Genomic DNA, 20,427 nt, shown 5'->3' on the forward strand with positions numbered 1-20,427 from the left:
ACAAATCTCCCCTGCCAACCTCGATCCGTGTCTTCATCTATGCTCGAGAATGGGGCTTTCTTTGCCCGTCAGACAAGCTTAATTAATCCCCCTCGAAAGATTCGAGGACTGTAGAGGCAAAGTAGATGGTTGATGGTAAACTGAGGCTCCTCCATGTTATTAACAAAGTGACGGAAGAGGATCACGATCCTCCAAAAGAATGGGTGAATATGCCCGAGGCAGACCTCCTTTTTGCAGAAGTCGAAGACTATTGTATCCACCGGGCCAAGCGTGAAGGGGTAAGTATAAACACTCAAGTACCTATCCACATGTAAGGTGATGTCCTAATCAGGGGCAGGGATGACCACTTCCTTGCCCTCCCACGTGCATTCCTCCCGAACCGTCGAGAGCGTGTCCACGGTGATGGAGCATATGTTCCTCCACACCTCCTCACATGGATCCCCTTGCTTGGAGGCTTTTTCGACCATAAATTTGTTGTCTATAGAGCACCATCTAGGGATAAAATTCTTTAGCGGAGGTTTCAGGGCCGCTTCAGGTAGGACCATCTCGACATTTGCAGTCGGGTTAGAAGTTGAAGGGGTGGTCTTTTCGGGCACAAATTTTGAAGTTTTCTCCATCGAATTCTGGGAAAATGAATGTTTAAAGGCAGGTATGATGGTTTGAAGATGAGAATGAAGGTTTGAAGGTCAAACTTGAAGATTCAAAGGACAAAATATAAAGATTTGAAGATAGGAAGATGAAGATATGAAGATGTGAAGAACAGTGCATGAAGATTTGAAGGAATTATGAGCAAGTAAAAAGTTCGGGGGTAACTTAAGAAGGTTTGGAATCGGCAAGTAAAAAAGTGAAAAAAGAATCCAAGCTTTTATAGGAGGGAGGTAATTAATGCATGATGTTTTGCATTCGAGGACAGTCAATCGGTGGCTGACACGTGTCTGAAGTCAGAACGACATGATTGATGGGACGTTTCACTGACTCGTCGACCCGACTGCAGCGTACAAAGGAAGGAACCGGGGTCGATTAATCACTTCTCGTCGCTTCGATAAATCTGCTCTTCAAAAAGTGAGGGTACTATCTATGTACGGGTAAAATCGAGGATAGTGTTACCCCCGATTTCCCGGTAAAAAAATGAGAGGGAAGCATGATCTGACACAACCTCGAGTAAAGTCGAAGGGTTCCTCGTTTCGATGTCCGGGGAGGACGAACGGTGCATCCGGGATTGGACACGGCTGAACACCGGGTCCGGGCATAGTGAAGGTTCGAGACTAAGAAAAAAGAGAACCGGTTAAACATGATAAGTGGGGAGCCGTAATATCCGCCCTCAACCAGATATTACGGTGCAAATTCTGCCCGATATCATCTGCAGATCGACATTTACTTGGAAAAGAAGATTTTTACCTTATTTAGACTAGTACTAGGATTGAAACTCTCCTACTATATAAAGGGGAGAACTTTTTCATTTTAAGACCACTGTTGGCACACATATCAAAGCAATAAAAGTTTATTTTCGTTTTCTAGCTGCTGTTTATTGTGTTCTTCAGCTGCTTAATTATTCGGTTACAACTGAGCCGGTCTTGAGGGCTCGACCGAGGTCAATTTTCAGTGTTTATCTAAAAGGCGAGGCTTGATTGTTCATCACGTTAATTCGGTTATTTTGCTTATCTATACTTAAATTAATTTATGTCCATAGATTATTCGTGTTAAATTAAATCACGTATCCTTTTATCGTATACACATTTAATTATTACTCATTTTAAGGGTAAACAGTGACAATAGAGATACTAGAGTTATTAGTTGGGTGGAAAGTGAGATACTTTTTTAAAAAAATAAATCAATTGACGAGAGAAAGGAAAGGGTAGGAAAGAGTCTAGTACAGTGAGAATGAAATACTTACCTACTGTATAGCCTTTCATTTATACTACTAAATTATACTCCCTCCGTTTCAATTTAGATGAGGTAATTTGACTCGGCACGGAGTTTAAAAAAAAAAAGACTTTTGAAACTTGTGATCTTAAAAGTTTAAGGGGTAAAAGTTTTATGGGGCATGACATTTATGTGGTTATAAAAGCTTATAATTAAGGGTAAAATGAGTGAAATGAAAAGTTTAAAGTTGAATTATTTTCAAATTTAAAAATGTGTAATTTATTTTGGAACAGACTAAAAAAGAAAGTATCTCATCTAATGTGAAACGGAGGGAGTAGGTTTTTATGGTTGGAAAGTGAAATACGAATTTCGGGGTTTCTTGCGTAAGTATACACTTGATGATTTTTTCTTCTTTTCATTTTTTTCCCATCCCACTTAAAATTACGTGCTAGAGAATATAAATTAAGGGAAACGCCGAATAGACAAATAGATTTATATTGTAACAGCAATTTCTGTTAGAGTTTCGTGTGTTTATATTATGACATCATCTCTCCAATTTATTGTCTCCCATCATAACTTGGAACTCTGACTGTATGTATATTATTCTATTGCTATGCATCTTATATAGGAAAATTAAAGAAAATAATGGCAAACTGATCGGTTAACTATGCATGCAGGCTGGGACGTAAGATTACTAGGATTGTTAAAGACGGCAGGATTCCTCCATTCTTAATCAGAAGTTTTATATGCGAGCTTTGGAAATATAATAAAATTTTGGTAAGGAGGCCTCAAAGGCAGATCGATGATTTAAAGTTTATGCCTGAGTTGCTACAACGACTTCAAATTAATGTATATCAATTATTGAGTTCACAATCAAATATTTATAGATATTTAGTGAATTTTTAATATATACTGTGGCAAAATCTATTGGGTTCATGTGAATCAATATATTATATTCTAGATTCGGCTCTGGCAGTGCTTCCTCTTTTAATGGGCCTTACACGACGCAGATTAGATTTATATTAATTGAGGCTTCAATGCAAATTATCGGACTCAGGGTGGAATCTTTTTTTAAAAGGTTGAGACTTAATTAAAACCAAAAGTAGTCATCCGTGTCCACTAACTACCGTTTTATTAATTACTTCTATTAATTATTCAAGGAATTTCATGGCAAATGGTAACACACGTCCTCCATTAAAATTCCTTAGTTGGTTTATTGTGAAAATGATAGATTTGTCATTTTCTTCTTGTAAATACAAGTATAAATTTTCTAATTATTGGACCGGAGAGCTGGGCATATTTATTCTATTAAAATTAAACAGTAAAGAGGCTAGACAATAGCAGCGTTTTAAAAGGCAATTCTGGGAGTCGCCCTTGGGCGGGGCACTTGCAAAACGCTCTGGAGCTTATGTATGGGGCTTAGTTCTGTGAGGCTTACGCCCCAAGCGCCCGACCGTGCGCCATAAACACGCCTAACGCCCAACGCTCGGGGCTCGCCTAACAGTTCTAACGCAAATCACATGTCGAATTTCCTAATTAATATCGTTGACCTTCAAAATTCTTTAACAAATTAATGATAAAAGTTCTATTCATCGATAGAAATATGAAGATTGAGCATAACTCTAATAATGAGACATAGTATTGCGAATTTATATCTTCACTTGTTATTGGTCGTGTCTTAATTCATTTGTCCCTCTTTGTTATACACTTTTATTTTGATATCATAAACTAATTTGTATTTATTCATGAAGGAGTAATATTTTAATTATCGTACTAATAAGATTTTATTAATTATTTACTTTTAGGAAGGTAAAATGTGAAGTTTGATCATTTTTTTTAAAGAAATTATAAGTTTTTAATTATTTGAAAGTTAAAGACGTTATACGTGATTTGTATGCATTAGTTATACTTAAGAATCATGCTAGATATTCTTTTTCTATGAGTTCCTTTAATTTTTAAATTTTAATTTATATTTTATATTTTTTTGTGTTATTATGTTATTTTATTAATTTATAAATTAAAAATTTTAAAGATCCATGGGGCTTACGCCCCCCCACTTTTATTTTGATATCATAAACTAATTTGTATTTATTCATGAAGGAGTAATATTTTAATTATCGTACTAATAAGATTTTATTAATTATTTAGTTTTAGGAAGGTAAAATGTGAAGTTTGATCATTTTTTTTAAAAGAAATTGTAAGTTTTCAATTATTTGAAAGTTAAAGACGTTATACGTAATTTGTATGCATTAGTTATACTTAAGAATCATGCTAGATATTCGTTTTCTATGAGTTCCTTTAATTTTTAACTTTTAATTTATATTTTTTATTTTTTTGTGTTATTATATTATTTTATTAATTTATAAATTAAAAATTTTAAAGATCCATGGGGCTTACCCTCCCCCCCCCCATACTTACGCCTAGCCCCATATCAAGTCAAACGCTCCGCCTCAAGCCCCCGCCTTTTAAAACATTGCTTGTAAGTAGCGTATAATAGATTGTTTGATGCCTCGTTGAGGCATATGTAAAACGTCTCGCCTTATGCCCCACGCCTTTCAAAACACTGGTCAATAGCATGACAAAAAGATTGACTTTTTGTACAATTATTGAACAAACTAATTTGTTTTTACTTGTTGGCAAATAAATGACTTGACAACGAAGAACAAAACAGATATTATGATTGGGATTTGATATCCAAAGTAAAAATATTTGACGTTATTGATTACCCAGCAATACTTCGTGTACAATATAATATGGTATAGAAAACCAATTTAGGGCTTGAAAATAGACTCCATTTAGTCTTTGAGATATTTCTATCATTAGCCAAGGGTGTGTTTGGTACGGAGGACCTAAAAAATACTTTTTTTTATTTTCTCATGTTTGGTTGGCTTGTTGAAAGAATATTTTTCTTATGAGCTCATTTATGAAACTCTCTTTCAACCATCCTCACTCCAAAAATCCATTTTCGCTATCCCTTGGCATCTCCTGCCTCACCTACCCCCTCCCCCCGGCCTTGTCTTGACCCACTCTCTCACCCTAGCCCACTAACTCTCGCCACCCCTCCCCCCTTGAAATACAATAGGGGAGGGTTAATTATGTTAAATTTAAAACTTAGTTGGTCAGAGATGGTCTCAGTCGATTCTTTTTCTTGCAGAATATTCGTTAGTGAAAGATGTAGGCAATAAACTGAATAAAATAGAAAGAGAATAAGAGAGACAGAAAGTTTTTATACTGGTTCGTGTACGGTATGGTACCTACATCTAGTTCTATTGGGTCATAAGAGTTTTCTTAGATCTTCAAGTGATTGTCGTTATAGAGAGTGTAGTTTTTCTTTTTTCACCACCAATGATGTACAAACAAATTTATTTTTCTATCTCTTGACACAACCTATCAAGTGTTTTTTTTCCTTTCTATCTTTTATGACGCTAGTAAAATAAAAAATACAGTGTTTGACTAAGAACTAGAAAGATGTAAAAAAAATTGCATATAAAGTTGTGTGCTTCTCTTCATCTCTCCGAGTCCTTTATATAGGCAGTGGTTCTGGCCGTTGGCTTAAGATTCTTCAGTCATAATATCTTCAGCTAATTTGAAGGGCGAGATTTGTTATTTCCTTTTTCAGGCAGATTTATTCTAATAGTCTGACCCAAGGGATGCCTCTGAGTCCAGTCAATATATGAGGACTGAATTTTTGATTGATATATTAAACAAGATCTCCTTCCTTGTGCTTCCCTCTTCTTCTTTCTATGCATATGATATTCTTCAGATCCTCCAAGATGAATTATTGACCAATCTTGTTGATTGCGAGTTGAATGCTCGGTTTTTTTTTCAGGCGTCCTTTCTAAACAAATGTGTGCTGAATTGTCTGATTGATACTCCTTTGATTTCTCCTTGATCTCGGATCTTCCTTCAATTTCTCTTTTCTTTTTTTCTTCTCCTGATCTCCCTTGGATTTCTTCTTTTGACTCTTTTCTTGTTCTTTTTTCCAGCATAGATAGTTATAAAATTAGTATTACTTTTTGTCATCATTAAAACATATGAAATATAGACTTATCAATCTTTCCTTTTTTTTTTATGATGACAACAAAAAGAGTTTAATAAGATAGATGGTACTTCCCTGATGAAAATGTGCTTATGTGCTCCCACTGTCTTATGTCTTGCAAAATTCTTTAGCTCCCCATGTCTTATACCTTGCAAAACTCTATGTTTATCCTTCTTTGACATCAATCAAAAATAAAAAGACAAGCTCAATAACAGACATACAAAACAAGAGATACACAGAAAAATATGCAAACTAACAGATAAGACCTAATTAGAGCAGGATAAGCAGATAGTTTCATTCCCATTTCAGATGGCATGGCAGTTTAGAGATTATACAGGCCAAAAAAAACTATTTTAGCAAAAACAATCATTTCATACAAACACACAATCACAACCTTAGTTTCTCCCTAGAAAGTACTTGAGGGTATTGATGACTTTGATGCAGAAGTTATCATAGAAAGTTCTAATTTCTTTGGAGAACTTATTAATCCTCTCAGTCACATTCTAGAAAGCCTTAATTCCCTTATTCTTGATGGCTTCTAGATCCATCCTTGACTTGGCTACATCCGTCCTTGTGAATTTTGGTCATTTCTCTGATCGAGTCAACTTATCCCTGCATTTTGGTAAGCATGTCTCTGAGTCCTTCCAAGCCCTGTTGAATCTGTTGTAGATGTTTCAATGTGCTCAATAGTTTTCTCTACTTGTGCTGGTGCATATGTTGTTTTCACTCGCCTTACTCATACATCTTCAACTAGAGTGTATCCCATCATGGCAAAGACTGTTTTGTCATAAGTGAGTGCATCCATAGGCTATGGATTTTGATTTGTTATATTCAAACCTTGATTTTTTTGGAGGCTTAGAGAAGTTTATTTTTTCCTCAGACCCAAAATCAAGACTTTCAAATTTGTCTTTCTTGCATGTAGACCTTTTTGGGGTTTGATCCACGGGTCTCTTACCAGTTGTTTTCTTACTTAAAACTTTATTTTAAGAAGAATTCTTGCTTTCATCATCCATTTTAAGAGGGTGAGAGTCAAGTGATGATTCAAGATCAACAGTCTCTTCGAGGATTTGGGATTTATGAAAGCGGCCGCTTCTTCGAGTGGCAGTAGAGGAAGAAAAGGTCTTAGGTTTTTCCATTCAAACTCTAAGAAAATTTTGAGAAACGAGGATGAAGTATGGAGAAGAAGGATTAAAAAGGTTGTTTGACAGAGTGAAGGGTTGTATCAGTTATAGAGACGAGGTGGGAAAGAAGAACTGAAGTGATTGCTATGAAGAGTCACTTTGGCAGTTTACAAAGCAAGTAATTTTGAAATTCAAATCATGTAAGATGCATTGAATAGGCTTAATTAAGACTTGCACATTAAAAAAGTTAATAAAATATTTTCGAGATTTTGAAAGATTACAAAAGGCCAGAATTATTTCGAAATCATGGGTACAAGACTAAATACCAATCTAAATTCACAATGAACAAAATCTTTCTTTCAAAAGTGATTTTGTAAAATTATCCGCAAGTTGAAACTTAGTGTTGATAAATTCTAATAAAATATCACCTTTTGCGATATGATCACGAATAAAATAATACTTGATTTCTATATGCTTTACCCTAGAGTCATAGAATTTTTTGACAAACAAATAATACTAATATTATCACATACAATAGGTATGGATCTAAGGTGTAGATCATAATCTAGGAGTTGATGCATAATCAAGAGAATTTGAGTACAACAACTATCAACTGCAAGATAATCAGTAGTTGACAAGACTACACAGTTTTGCTTCTTACTATGCCACTATATTAGAGCATTTCCTAATAACTGACGAGTCCCACTAGTACTCTTTCTATCACTCTTATCACCTGCAAAGTCCGCATCTAAGAAGCCTTTGAGATTAAAATTGTCAGAGCAAAAATACCATAAACCAAATTCAAATGCTCCATGAGATATCTAATAATATGTTTTATCGATTTAAGATGAGATGTGAGCCGAATGAAATCTTGCATATTTGCACCCACTAAATATGATATATGGTCGACTAGCAGTGAGATATAAAAGTGAGCTAATCATTCATCTGTACATAGTTTCGTCAACAATTTTTCCACTTTTATCTTCTTCAAAAGCTGTTGACGGACTCATAGGCATTCCAATAGATTTCTCGTTCTCCATTCCAAACCTTTTTATAAGTTCCTTGGTATACTTGGTTTGGCTGATAAAAATTCCTTTGGAAGATTGCTTGATTTGAAGTCCAAGCAATAAGGTTAATTTTCTCATCTTACTCATTTCGAATTCTCCTTTCATAATATTTGCAAATTCCTTAAAAAAGAGCAGGATTAGTACTATAAAAAATAATATGATACACATAAATTTGAATAATAAGATTTTCAGTGCTTAAACACTTAATAAACAGAGTTATGTCAATATTACCTCGTTAAAAGCCATGGTCTATAAAGAAAGAACTTAACCTATCATACCAGGCCCTAGGGGCTTGCTTCAAACCTTAAGGCTTTTGATAGTTTGTAAACATGCTTAGGAAGCTCACATTTCACAATGTTACACTTAATTTTGACCCTCCGTATTTAAAATTTAGTTCTCTTGGGTTTCTAGTTCACTAATTGCATGATATACTTCCTCCGGTTCATTTTTATTGATTTAGTTTGTTGTTTTCACATATATTAAGGAATTCACTTTTTAGTATTGACTAACAATAAAATAACCATACTAACCCTAGTTTATTCATTGAAAATATAACAAATACTCCTAGGCTCTTTACTTCGAGGGTAACTTTAGAAAAAAGAAGTTAATTCCTTCTTGATATCTGAAAAAATTAAATATTGTGGATCACAAAAAAAGGCTAAAAAATTAATTATAGCGGACCGGAGGGAGTAACACTTTTGCACATATTTTTTACTTTAATGTAATTTATTAATAATTATCCCTATTTTTGTAAAATACGAGATTTTTTTATTTTATTATAATTCGTTAAATACTAACGTTTTTGTGCATTTTTTTTAATTTCAAATAACTTATTGATAGTTGTCCTACTTTCCAAAATATTAAATATTTTTAATCAATTTATTGTCAGTTAAAGAAAATTAAATATTACAATATTATTCTAATTGTTGAAATTTTTTAATATACAAGTCATATTCCCTACTAGATAGTTATCTTTTAATTTACAACACGATCTATTAATACATGGAAGCCAATAGAATTTATTTAAAAAATAGATTAAATCCCGTGTCTCGTCAACATCTGATGTGATAACACATTGTGATGTAATAAGTCACTTGATGTAACATGACATCTTTTACCCAACGGATAAAGAACATCTTATTATATCTTATTCTAAAGCTTAGCTATGAAGCTAACCAACCCCTCCCCCCCCCCCCAAACACACACAATAAACTGATACATATATTGTCACGACCCCAAAATCCTACCTTAGGTAGTCATGACGATACCTAGTCTCTAAGACTATGTAAGCCTAACACACATGAAAAATCTAGCAGAAATAACAACTAAGATATTAAATTAAACTGATAAATGACATAATAACCATAACTGAATAATAGTAGTACAATTTCCAAAATCGGTAGTACAAAGTCATAAGATCTAAAGAAGTACACTAGTGAACTCTGAATATAATGTTGTTTTGATATGAAGATAAACAGTAAAAAAGACAATAGCAGAAGGGGGCTCTGAGGCCTGTGAGCGTCAAGCAAGTATACCTTGAAGTCTCCGAAACATCTGGGTCAACTCACTAACATACGACATGATTAGAAGTACCTAGATCTGCAAAAACATATGCAGAACCGTAGCATGAGTACACCACAATGGTACCCAGTAAGTATCAAGTCTAACCCGGGTAGGATAGTGACGAGGCCATATCAAGATACCTACTAGTTATAGAAACCTGTGCAGAATATTAATATAATCTAACAACGGTGAAATAAAGGCAATAAATAACAATAAGGCAATTTATCAATACAAGGCTAACAATGAAAATAAAAACCACAAATGTTAACGAAGAGAGTACATACGATAAAGACAACAAGTAACCAATTACAATCGACTGGAATGAGGTAACAAAACAATGACCTTTCAAATCAACAAGTCTTTCCAACATAGAATGAACAATAAGAATCACAACCGATATACCACACCTCATATTTACATTTCACAAATCACAACTACAATCTTTCTTATATCGCCGCGTGAGCTTTGTATTTATTTTAAAAATATATTTTCCAAAATAGCTACACGGGCTTTAGCTCCCTTATCTCACCATGTAGCTTCAAGTAATTCCCTTACTAGCAATATGCATATAAATCCCACCTTATCTCACTGCATGCGCATCAACCTCTACCCTTATACTGTTGCATGCGCATTAATATCAAAACACAAAAATTAACTCGCAACACACGTGACCATATGCCACAACATTTCCAAAATCAACAATACCAATATTACCCCAACACATAGCCCACAACTTGACCACAATGTGTACAAGGATCTCAATAACAACAAAATGAACGAGAAACAACTCAACAAGGATAGGTATTCCAATAACCAACAATATTCAACCACAACCGTGTTAATAGCTTTCAACAACCACAACTTCAATAACTCAACAATTAAGGTATTTCCATGAAATGACATCTTTAAATTCTAATGCATAACATAAGTTTAACAATAAAAGAGATAGCATGAAATAGTAACTATGACTAAATGCATGAGAATAACTCAACAATGGAAAGAATAGCATGTAACAACAACTAGTAATAAATGCATATAAGGAAAATCTCGACAATAGAAACTAGAACATGTAATAACAGCTTCAATTAAAGCATGTAAGAATAAATTTTACAACAAAAGATAGAACAATTATTAACAACTTCAATTAAATTCTTATAAGTAACCTAAGAGTCTAAACCAGTCAATTTTCACATATAATCTAGTGTACATACTCGTCACTTTATGTACATGGTTTTTACATAATTCAAATAGTATAATCAATCCCAATCCTAAGGGGTAGTTTCATTGCACAAAGTAAGACAAGATACTTACCTCAACTAGGCTAAATCAATACTCAAAAATAGTTTCTCCCTTAAAATTTGCCTCCGTACGGCTCAAATTCAGTGATTGTATGCGAAAATACCCTCTTAAAATTGCCTCCTACAGAGTTTAGGGTTCAAAAATATAAAAATGAGACTTAATCCAATCATCCCAACCCTTTAGATGCAGCTGTCGCAATTGCGGCCCCTCGCAAATGCGAAAAAGGACTTGCAAATGCGGTGCCTAACAACCTAGAGGAATACCACAATTGCGACACTGACTTCGGATTGCGAAGTTTGTCCTTCTTGCAAATACGACCAATTGGTCGCAAATGCGAACCTACCCTACCCATGCCTAAATTAGCAATTGCGAGTAAGGCATCACAAATGCGATACCTGCCCCCCTACTGTCGACTTTGCAGTGGCAATGCTGGTGCTTGCAATTGTGATAATTGGAGCACCAGCACACCAACAACCTAAAATGAGTTCAATCCAATCTGAAATACGTCTGAAACTCACCCGAAACCTTGAGACTCCAAACCAAACATCCACACAAGTCTAAAAATATCATACGAACTCGCTCGCGCGATTAAAATACCAAAATAACATCTAGAACCAAGAATCGGACATCAAAACACATGAAATTCAAAAGGAAAACTCAAGAACCTCTAGAATCACAACTAAGCGTCCGAATCATATCAAACCAACTTCGAATGACACCAAATTTTGTAGATAAGTTCGAAATATCAAAATGGACCTATTCCAAGTCCCAAAATAAAAATCCGAACCCGATAGCCATAAAGTCAACTTACGGTCAAACTTAATAAAACTTCTAAACCTCAAATTGCCAACTTATAGCAAAACAAGTCAAACTAACATAGGGACATCCGAATTAAATTCCGAGCATACGCCCAAGTCCAAAATCATGATACAAACCTATAGGAGCCATCAAAATACCGTTCCGAGGTTGTTTTTACAAAAATCAAACTTTGGTCAATATTTCCAACTAAATTAAAAACCAAAGGGTCCAAATCATTCTAAAACCTTCCCGGAACAAAACTAACCATCACCGCAAGTCATAAAATCACAAATGCACATGTGTGAAGCAACAAAAGGAGAAATGGGACTCAAATACACAAAACAACCGATCGGGTCGTTACATATACATACATTGTCACGACCCAAAAATCACAAGTCGTGATGGCACCTAACTCGACCTGCTAGGTAAGCCAACTAACAAAACAATACAAGCCAAATGAAATTATAGAAAAAAATAGTGAAGGATTGTCCGAACATTTACAAAATAACCCAAGAACTGGTAGTACAAATCATGAGCTTCTAAGACTTAGAATTTACAAAGCTGATACAAAAAAAAAGTTACACAATTTGTTTGAAGGCTACATAAACAGATTAACAAAATCTAAAGCTATCAAGGACAAGTGGCAGCTACATCTGGAATGCACGAACATCTTCAGGGTCCGCTCCCGACATCACCAGCAGCTCCGCTCCAAAAGTCTGCACGCAAGGAGCAAAATTGCAGTATGAGTACAACCGAACCCATGTACTTAGTAAGTATTTTGTCTAACCTCGTCGAAGTAGTGACTAGGCTTTTTAGTTAAAAGATGCTCACTGATAAAATTTGTAATGTACCTAACAATAGAACTATACTACAATATAACAGAATAGAGCATACCAACAAATGTACTAAGCAATAACAGAGTACTAGAAGAGATCACAATCCTACAGTTTCCAATATCTCGACCAATCCCTTCCTTAGAACGAAACCCAATGAACCACAATAATCACCTCAAAACTTTCATAGTGTGAGAGAAACACTCAAGACATCAAATTCAACGGCACGGCAACACCCTTCGTGCATTTATCTCATCCTCACCAAGGCAAAAATACCAATAACAGAAATGACAAAGTTGGAAATACGCAAGTAGTAATAATGAACGAGAATGTACATAAGGACATCAGTAACAGACTAGGCGGAAAGCATAAAGGTAATGACAACAATTAGGAAAAGGAATGTAACTTCAACTAACTAGCATGGTGGAGGCATGAAGATAGATATAACAAATAAGAAAGGGGACACATGATCTTTATAAGTTAACAAGTAGAGACATGAGTGACTATCATGGAAGAAGACTTGTACCTAAGTGCAACAAAACAGATATGACATGGATGCAATTATAACAGCAGGAAGTAGGCATGATATTTATGAGTTAAGCAAGTAGAAGGCATGGGCAACACAACAACAATTGAGATAGAGATTAAAGACAAAATAGTGATGACAAGTCACATAAGAACCGTAAGTACGACAGTAATAATTCAAGGTAAAGACATGAAGATATCTGCATGAAAAGGTTATAACAACATAATGCATGTCCCTCATCCTCACTTGCACGAAAATACCCTTCATGCCATGAACTCGCAATAACACAAAAGCATGATAATATAAATGCAATGGCACGACATCACCCTTCGTGCTTTTACTCACATAATATGGCATGGCATCACCCTTCGTGCTTTTACTCACAAATGATATGGCACGGCATCACCCTTCGTGCTTTTACTCTCAATAATATGGCACGGTATCACCCTTCGTGCTTTTATTCTCAGATAATACGGCACGGCATCACCCTTCATGCTTTACACTCTCCCTCACATGATAATGTATAAACAATAGCATGGCATCACCCTTCGTGCTTTACACTCTTCCTTACCAGGCATATGTATATCAATGACAAACAAGGCAGGAAGCATAAATAACGTCAAGGAGAGTGTTTAAACGAATATTCCAAATGAATCCCAATCACAACTTTCCAAGCCAACAATAGTTCAATAAACCCGCAAGAACCTTATTATTCAAGTATTCCAACAAATCTCACAAATGATCCACTACACAAGTATAGAATCTAGTATCTCAAGAATATCGGCCGTAGCAATGTATTAATGATTATGCATAGTGATGACCAAATTAGACACATCAATGTGTTCTCAGAATTCCATCATATTTTATCAAGTTATAACAAGCTAAGTCTTAGTTCCTAACATTTAATACTATGATCTTAATATCTAGGAGTCAAGTAACGCATGAAACAAGAAGGTCACGTGATTCTACAAGACACAATTTATCACATAATTTACACCCAAGCATGGTTAACCCAGGCACATGCATATATGCTCGTCACCTCATATATGTATCACCCCCACATGTAACAAATAATGTCAAATAGTAGGAAAAATTCCCTCAACAAAGTTAGGCAAGACACTTACCTCAATTCGGCTAACTGAATAGTCAATTTAGCTTTTTCCTTTACAAATTCACCTCCGCTCGGCTCAATCTAGCCAAAGATGACTTAAATACATCACACAATGCAAGGGAAAACAATTTCAATTAATAAAGCTGTGATTTTTATTCAATTTCTAAAAAGTCAACAAAAGTCAAACCCCGGGCCCACCCAGTCAAAACCCGGGTCCAAGGGTAGGTATTGACTACCCATAGCCTCACGAGTTCAAATACGTGTTTTGTTTTCAAATCCGAGTCCTATTCGACTCTCAAATCCCAAATTTTTATTTTTCAAAGTTTTGACAAAATCTCTAAATTTTCCCCTAGATTCTCATGAATTTGATGTTAAATCTTATGTAAAATCATGAAATGTAGTTGAGAATTGATTAGAGGTACTTACCCAATGATTTGGTATGAAAATCCCTTCACAAAATGGCATCCCATCGAAGCTAGGATTCAAAATATAACAAAAATGAAGCTAAGACTCGGAATTCTCAGCATTTAGCAGGCTGCAGATGTCGCATTTGTGACAGGGGGTTCGCAAATGCGACCCCCGCAAATGCGAACAACTTATTGCAAATGCGAACCAGAAGGTTTCCTGTCAAGGTCGCATTTGCGACCATATATTTTGCACATGCGAAGACCAACATTTCGTAAAAGCAGCAGGGTCCATCGCAAATGCGAATAACCCCACATCGCAAATGCGGAGGGTTTCTTCACAAATGCGAATCTTCCCCAGCAGCCCAATTTTCGCAAATGCGATGGCTGCTTCGCAATTGCGACAAAAACATCGCAAATGCGATGACACCAGTACCAACACTCAAATATTATGGAAATCATTCCGAAACCAAGCGGAAACTCACCTGAGCCCACGAGGCTCCAAACCAAACACCCACACAAGTCTATAAACATAACACGAACTCGCTCGAGCGATCAAAAATCAAAATAACCTCTAGAATCACAAATCGGATGCCAAAATGCATGAAGATCAAAGGAAACTTCAAGAACTTCTAGAATCACAACCAAGCATCCGAACCATATCAAATCAACTCCAAATGGCGCCAAATTTTGCTTACAAGTTATGTATGACGAAACGAACCTACTCGAAGCTTTAAATCACGCATAGAAACCTCGAAACGACGAATCTCACCTCAAGTCAAAATATATGAACTTTGAAACTTCAAATTCTACAATCGATGCTGAAACCTATCAAATCACGTCCAATAGACCTCGAATTTTTCACACAAGTCATACTTGGCATTACGGGCCTACTCCAACTTCCGGAATCGAAATCCGACCTCGATATCAAAAAGTCAACTCCCAGTAAACATTCCCAAAAATCCAACTTTCGCCATTTCAAGACTAATTCGACTACGGACTTCCAAATTACAACCCGGACGCACCTCTAAGTCCAAAATCACCCAACGGAGCTAATGGAACTGACGGAACTCCATTCAGAGGCCTCAAACTATCGAGCGAAGTGTAGATGCTTAAAACAACCAGTTAGGTCGTTATATCCTCCACCACTTAAACACACGTTCCTCCTCAAACGTGCCAGGGGTCATCACAAAGCTATCAAACCACAGTGTAACCTTACTATGCATATACCCGAGGGTGATCCCACGTCACCCTGCTCCATATAATCTTGCCAACACAACATAACTAGAGATCCTTACTTCAACCTTGGTCCTTAAACTTTAGAACCCAATCTCTAACATCCAGAATTCATTACAAAACCCGAATCTCACATCTACACACTGTATAAGCCTGAACAAGCTATATTAGGTCATATCCATAGCCCCAAGATGAAATCACACGGTACACCCCATCACTCAGGCACTCACAGCAGGAACTGCTGACTACCATTACTGCCCAAAAATAAATCTGATGCCGGTAGCAAACCTCATATCGATTAGAGCCTCGTTCAAAACCTTTATACCTTGTTGATGATGAAAGAAACAAGCATAACCTCTTAAACACTCATCTGATCACTAAGCCAAGAAACCCACTCGTCTGACCAGGGCCATTGCCTAAATCATCAGCAAAGTATAGTTTTATTCTCCCAAACCTTCCTCATCCCAATACGATAGTGCAAATCTCAAGCCTAGAAACCTCATCTCAGCCAATACAACCAGCCTCACTGACAAGTATCAACAATGATTATATGGAGCCCTACACAACACGGTCCCGAACACCAACAAGTAATAATTCAGACATGATAGATAACAGTAAGAGAGTTAAATAAGAAGACTACTAAACAAGTTAGGCAGGCAGGGAATTTTAGCATTTTCCTATGAACTATTTTCAACAAGGTGAAAGCAAAACTACATGAAGTAAGCATCAGGAGTTACATTTTACCACAGTACCATTGCGGCGTGCAACCCGACCCCATCATTTCAATCCACATAGGGTATCCATCGAGCCATAATACTCGGGCTCACCAATCACATGTGCGTCAGTGTCAAGAACAATAGAGTGCACAAAATATAACTGTGGGAGAATTATTAGGAACAAACAATAATGAGAAGGACAAGCACAGTTGTGGTGCAATAAGCAAATGAACACCACGAAGGCAATCTCGCCCATAGTTCCATGAAGCCTAAACTAAATTAAAATATGCATACAAATAACCATGTAATCCTCACAATCCGTCATAGCATAAGAGAGGAACACATAACATAGAACAATGCGCGAATAGCATCTACTCCACCGGACGATATACTTGAGGGAACAGCTGCGCAGGAGCAAGCAAATCCAATCCGATACAGAATACACATCCTCATTGGGCCTACCAATAGGCCTCCAAATCAACTCCGGTCATCCCCGAACGGACAAATAGCTGTCCAAAAGTCCACAATGACATACCTATAACACACATTATCATCAGGCTAACTTTGGCCATATATCACAGTCCACAACCACGAATCAATCTGCTTCTGAAAACTCCCAATCTCCAATCCATAGAACACACGAGTCACCCTATCTGATCCCAACTCCACCGCCTAAATGTCTAACATATCTCTCGAACACGATCATCCCACGAGAAATACTTCTAAAATTCTTCCGTGCCATATAACAAAATCTGAATCTCTGCAGTCGACTAACCAGGCGAGCACCACAATATCAATGATCCATCCGTAAGTCAAAACACGATGTGCCTTCTGAAATGTACACCCTTCTCAGGCAATACCAAGTAGTAATAACATCCCTTTAGAAATCTCAATCCGTCTGTGCTGTCTAAGAATTCAAGACCTTCCCTTCAAAACTGAATCGTGGCCTTGCACATGCAAAACTCAATCCCGATCAGTCAGAAACTTTCTATTTGATCTCATCCAGGAGGAAATCCCAATATGCAACACGTTCCTCACACCAGTAAGAAATATTCACCCCGACCCGTGATAGAAATCATCGAGAACCCCTTGGAATCCATTTGCACATAACCAAGCTATCAGAACAAAATCCCTCTAACTCAAACAAGCCACGCAGTTGCCCAAAACCCATGAGCATTGCCACGAAACACCTGTGGAGACTCACCACATCGTAAGTACCCAAAGAACCGATCATATCATTACCGTGTTGATCCAAGTTACTAACAAACTACCCTGTTTCCTCCGAGTTCCTTCCAATTTACCCTCAAGTTGATACCCCTTCTTGCGAGAACACCATGATCCTTACCCCAAATCTCGCCATAAGAGATTCTAGCATAAAAACCATACCGCCCTAAGGCCCATAAGCTGCTGCATTTCCTCTTAGCACCCCAAAGTACCATAACCGAGGCACCCACTCTGATGAGACCTTCTGTGAGTCTAAGGCCGTTTCCTCCACCACTTAGTCTTCATGTTAATGAAATGCATAATCCACAATAATATAGAAATACCGCGAGCCTCGACACCATCTAATGTAAATCTTAAACTCTAGCCACAACTGCTATGCCACAGCTTAATCTTCCTGAGTCTGAACTCATCAATGAGGCATGGGAATCAAATTCGTTCCATAATTAAACTACATGAAAACATTTCAATACACTCATAACTCGAGACTATACGTCACATCAAGACAGAAATCAAGAACCCATTAGCCCTTTTTACACCTCAAGCAGACTCTTCTCGTCGCCTTTGAATCACCTGAACATAGCCCGCAGTCACATCCTACTCATCATTTAGTCATCCAACCACTCGCCTACCACAAATTCCACTCATAGGTACACTACCGGATGTATAAGTCCAAAAGCACATGCTCACACAACCGAAATCCCCGTGCTCAAGCTGCAGTCAAAACCCAGCCTCAAGTTCTCCAGACTAACCCATTATCAGCACACAGGAATCACTTCTCACATCTCATCCATGGACTCACAAGCCGTCGATGCTCCGCCGATACTGAGCACTCGTATGCGCATACAAATGCGTGGAAAGAATTCAAATAATTATGCTCCAAGCTGAATCAATGCCGCACGATAAGGAAAGAAAGATGGAAGTTTATCCTAAATGCCCTGTAGTATCTCAAAGATAGGTATGGACGTCATCATACCGATCCACAAGATTCTACTTGACACTTGCTCATGACTCGTAGAACCTATGAACCTAGAGCTCTGATACCAACTTGTCACGACCCAAAAATCACAAGTCGGGATGGCACCTAACTCTACCCGCTAGCTAAGCCAACTAACAAAACAATACAAGCCAAATGAAATTATAGAAAAAATGGTGAAGGATTGTCCGAACTTTTACAAATTAACCCAGGAACTGGTAGTACAAATTATGAGCTTCTAAGACTTAGAATTTACAAAGCTGAAACAAAAATAAATTACACGATCTATTTGAAGGATACATAAACAGATTAACAAAATCTAAAGCTACCAAGGACAAGTGGCAGCTACATCCGGAATGCACAAACATCTTCAGGGTCCGCTCTCGACATCACCAGCAGCTCCGCTCCAAAAGTCTACACGCAAGGTGCACAACTGCAATATGAGTATAACCGACCCCATGTACTTAGTAAGTATTTTTTCTAACCTCGTCGAAGTAGTGATGAGGCTTTTTAGTTAAAAGATGCTCACTGATAAAATTTGTAATGTAACTAACAATAGAACTATACGACAATATAATAGAATAGAGCATACGAACAAATGTACTAAGCAATAACAGGGTACTAGAAGAGATTACAATCCAACAGTTTCTAATATCTTGACCAATACCTTCCTTAGAACGAAACCCAATGAACCACAATAATCACCTCAAAACTTTCATAATGTGAGAGAAACACTCAAGACATCAAATTCAACGGCACAGCAACACCCTTCGTGTATTTATCTCATCCTCAACAAATATATGTAAAATAGTACCAACCGAAGGGCAAAAATACCGATAATAGAAATGACAAAGTAGGAAATACGCAAGTAGTAATAATGAACGAGAATGTACATAAGGACATCAGTAACAGACTAGGCAAAAAGCATAAAGGTAATGACAACAATTAGGAAAAGGAATGTAACTTCAACTAACTAGCATGGTGGAGGCATGAAGATAGATATAACAAATAAGAAAGGGGACACATGATCTTTATAAGTTAACAAGTAGAGACATGAATGACTATCATGGAAGAAGACCCGCACCTAAGTGCAACAAAACAGATATGACATGGATGCAATTATAACAGCAGGAAGTAGGCATGATATTTATAAGTTAAGCAAGTAGAAGGCATGGGGAACACAACAACAACTGAGATAGAGAATAAAGACACAACAGTGATGACAAGTCACATAAGAACCGTAAGTACGACAGTAACAATTCAAGGTAAAGACATGAAGATATCTGCAAGAAAGGTATAACGACCTGACCGGTCGTTTTGAGTATTACAACCCCATTTCCCCATTTACTGCTCAATTTAAGCTTTACAGTTGTTTTACAACTTACCGGATTAATTGGTTCGGGTCCAGTGAGGTTTTGGAATGAATTGGAACCTTTAGTTCCAAGGTTTAAAGCTTAAGTTAAAATAGTGACCGGATGTCGACTTATGTGTAAACGATCCCGGAATGGAGTTTTGATGATTCTAATAGCTACGTATGATGATTTTGGACTTAGGAGCGTATCCGTAAAATTATTTAAAAGTCCGTAGTGGAATTTGGCTTAAAATGGTGAAAATTGAATTTTTCAGGAAGTTTGACCGGGGAGTTGACATTTTG

At 36.8% G+C, this 20,427-nt stretch overlaps 1 long non-coding RNA gene across 1 annotated transcript; it reads right to left on the reverse strand.

Annotated features, from left to right (window-relative positions):
- Positions 1-5,070: 5,070 nt before the first annotated feature.
- LOC108944556 (uncharacterized) lies at positions 5,071-7,529 on the reverse strand. Its single transcript, XR_001968614.3, has 2 exons — positions 6,297-7,529; positions 5,071-6,075 (listed from the first exon to the last, which is right to left on the reverse strand). It is a non-coding gene; the product is annotated as an uncharacterized lncRNA (long non-coding RNA).
- Positions 7,530-20,427: the final 12,898 nt, after the last annotated feature.

Source organism: Nicotiana tomentosiformis, chromosome 12, assembly GCF_000390325.3.
Source record: "Nicotiana tomentosiformis chromosome 12, ASM39032v3, whole genome shotgun sequence".
Classification (NCBI taxonomy): domain Eukaryota; kingdom Viridiplantae; phylum Streptophyta; class Magnoliopsida; order Solanales; family Solanaceae; genus Nicotiana; species Nicotiana tomentosiformis.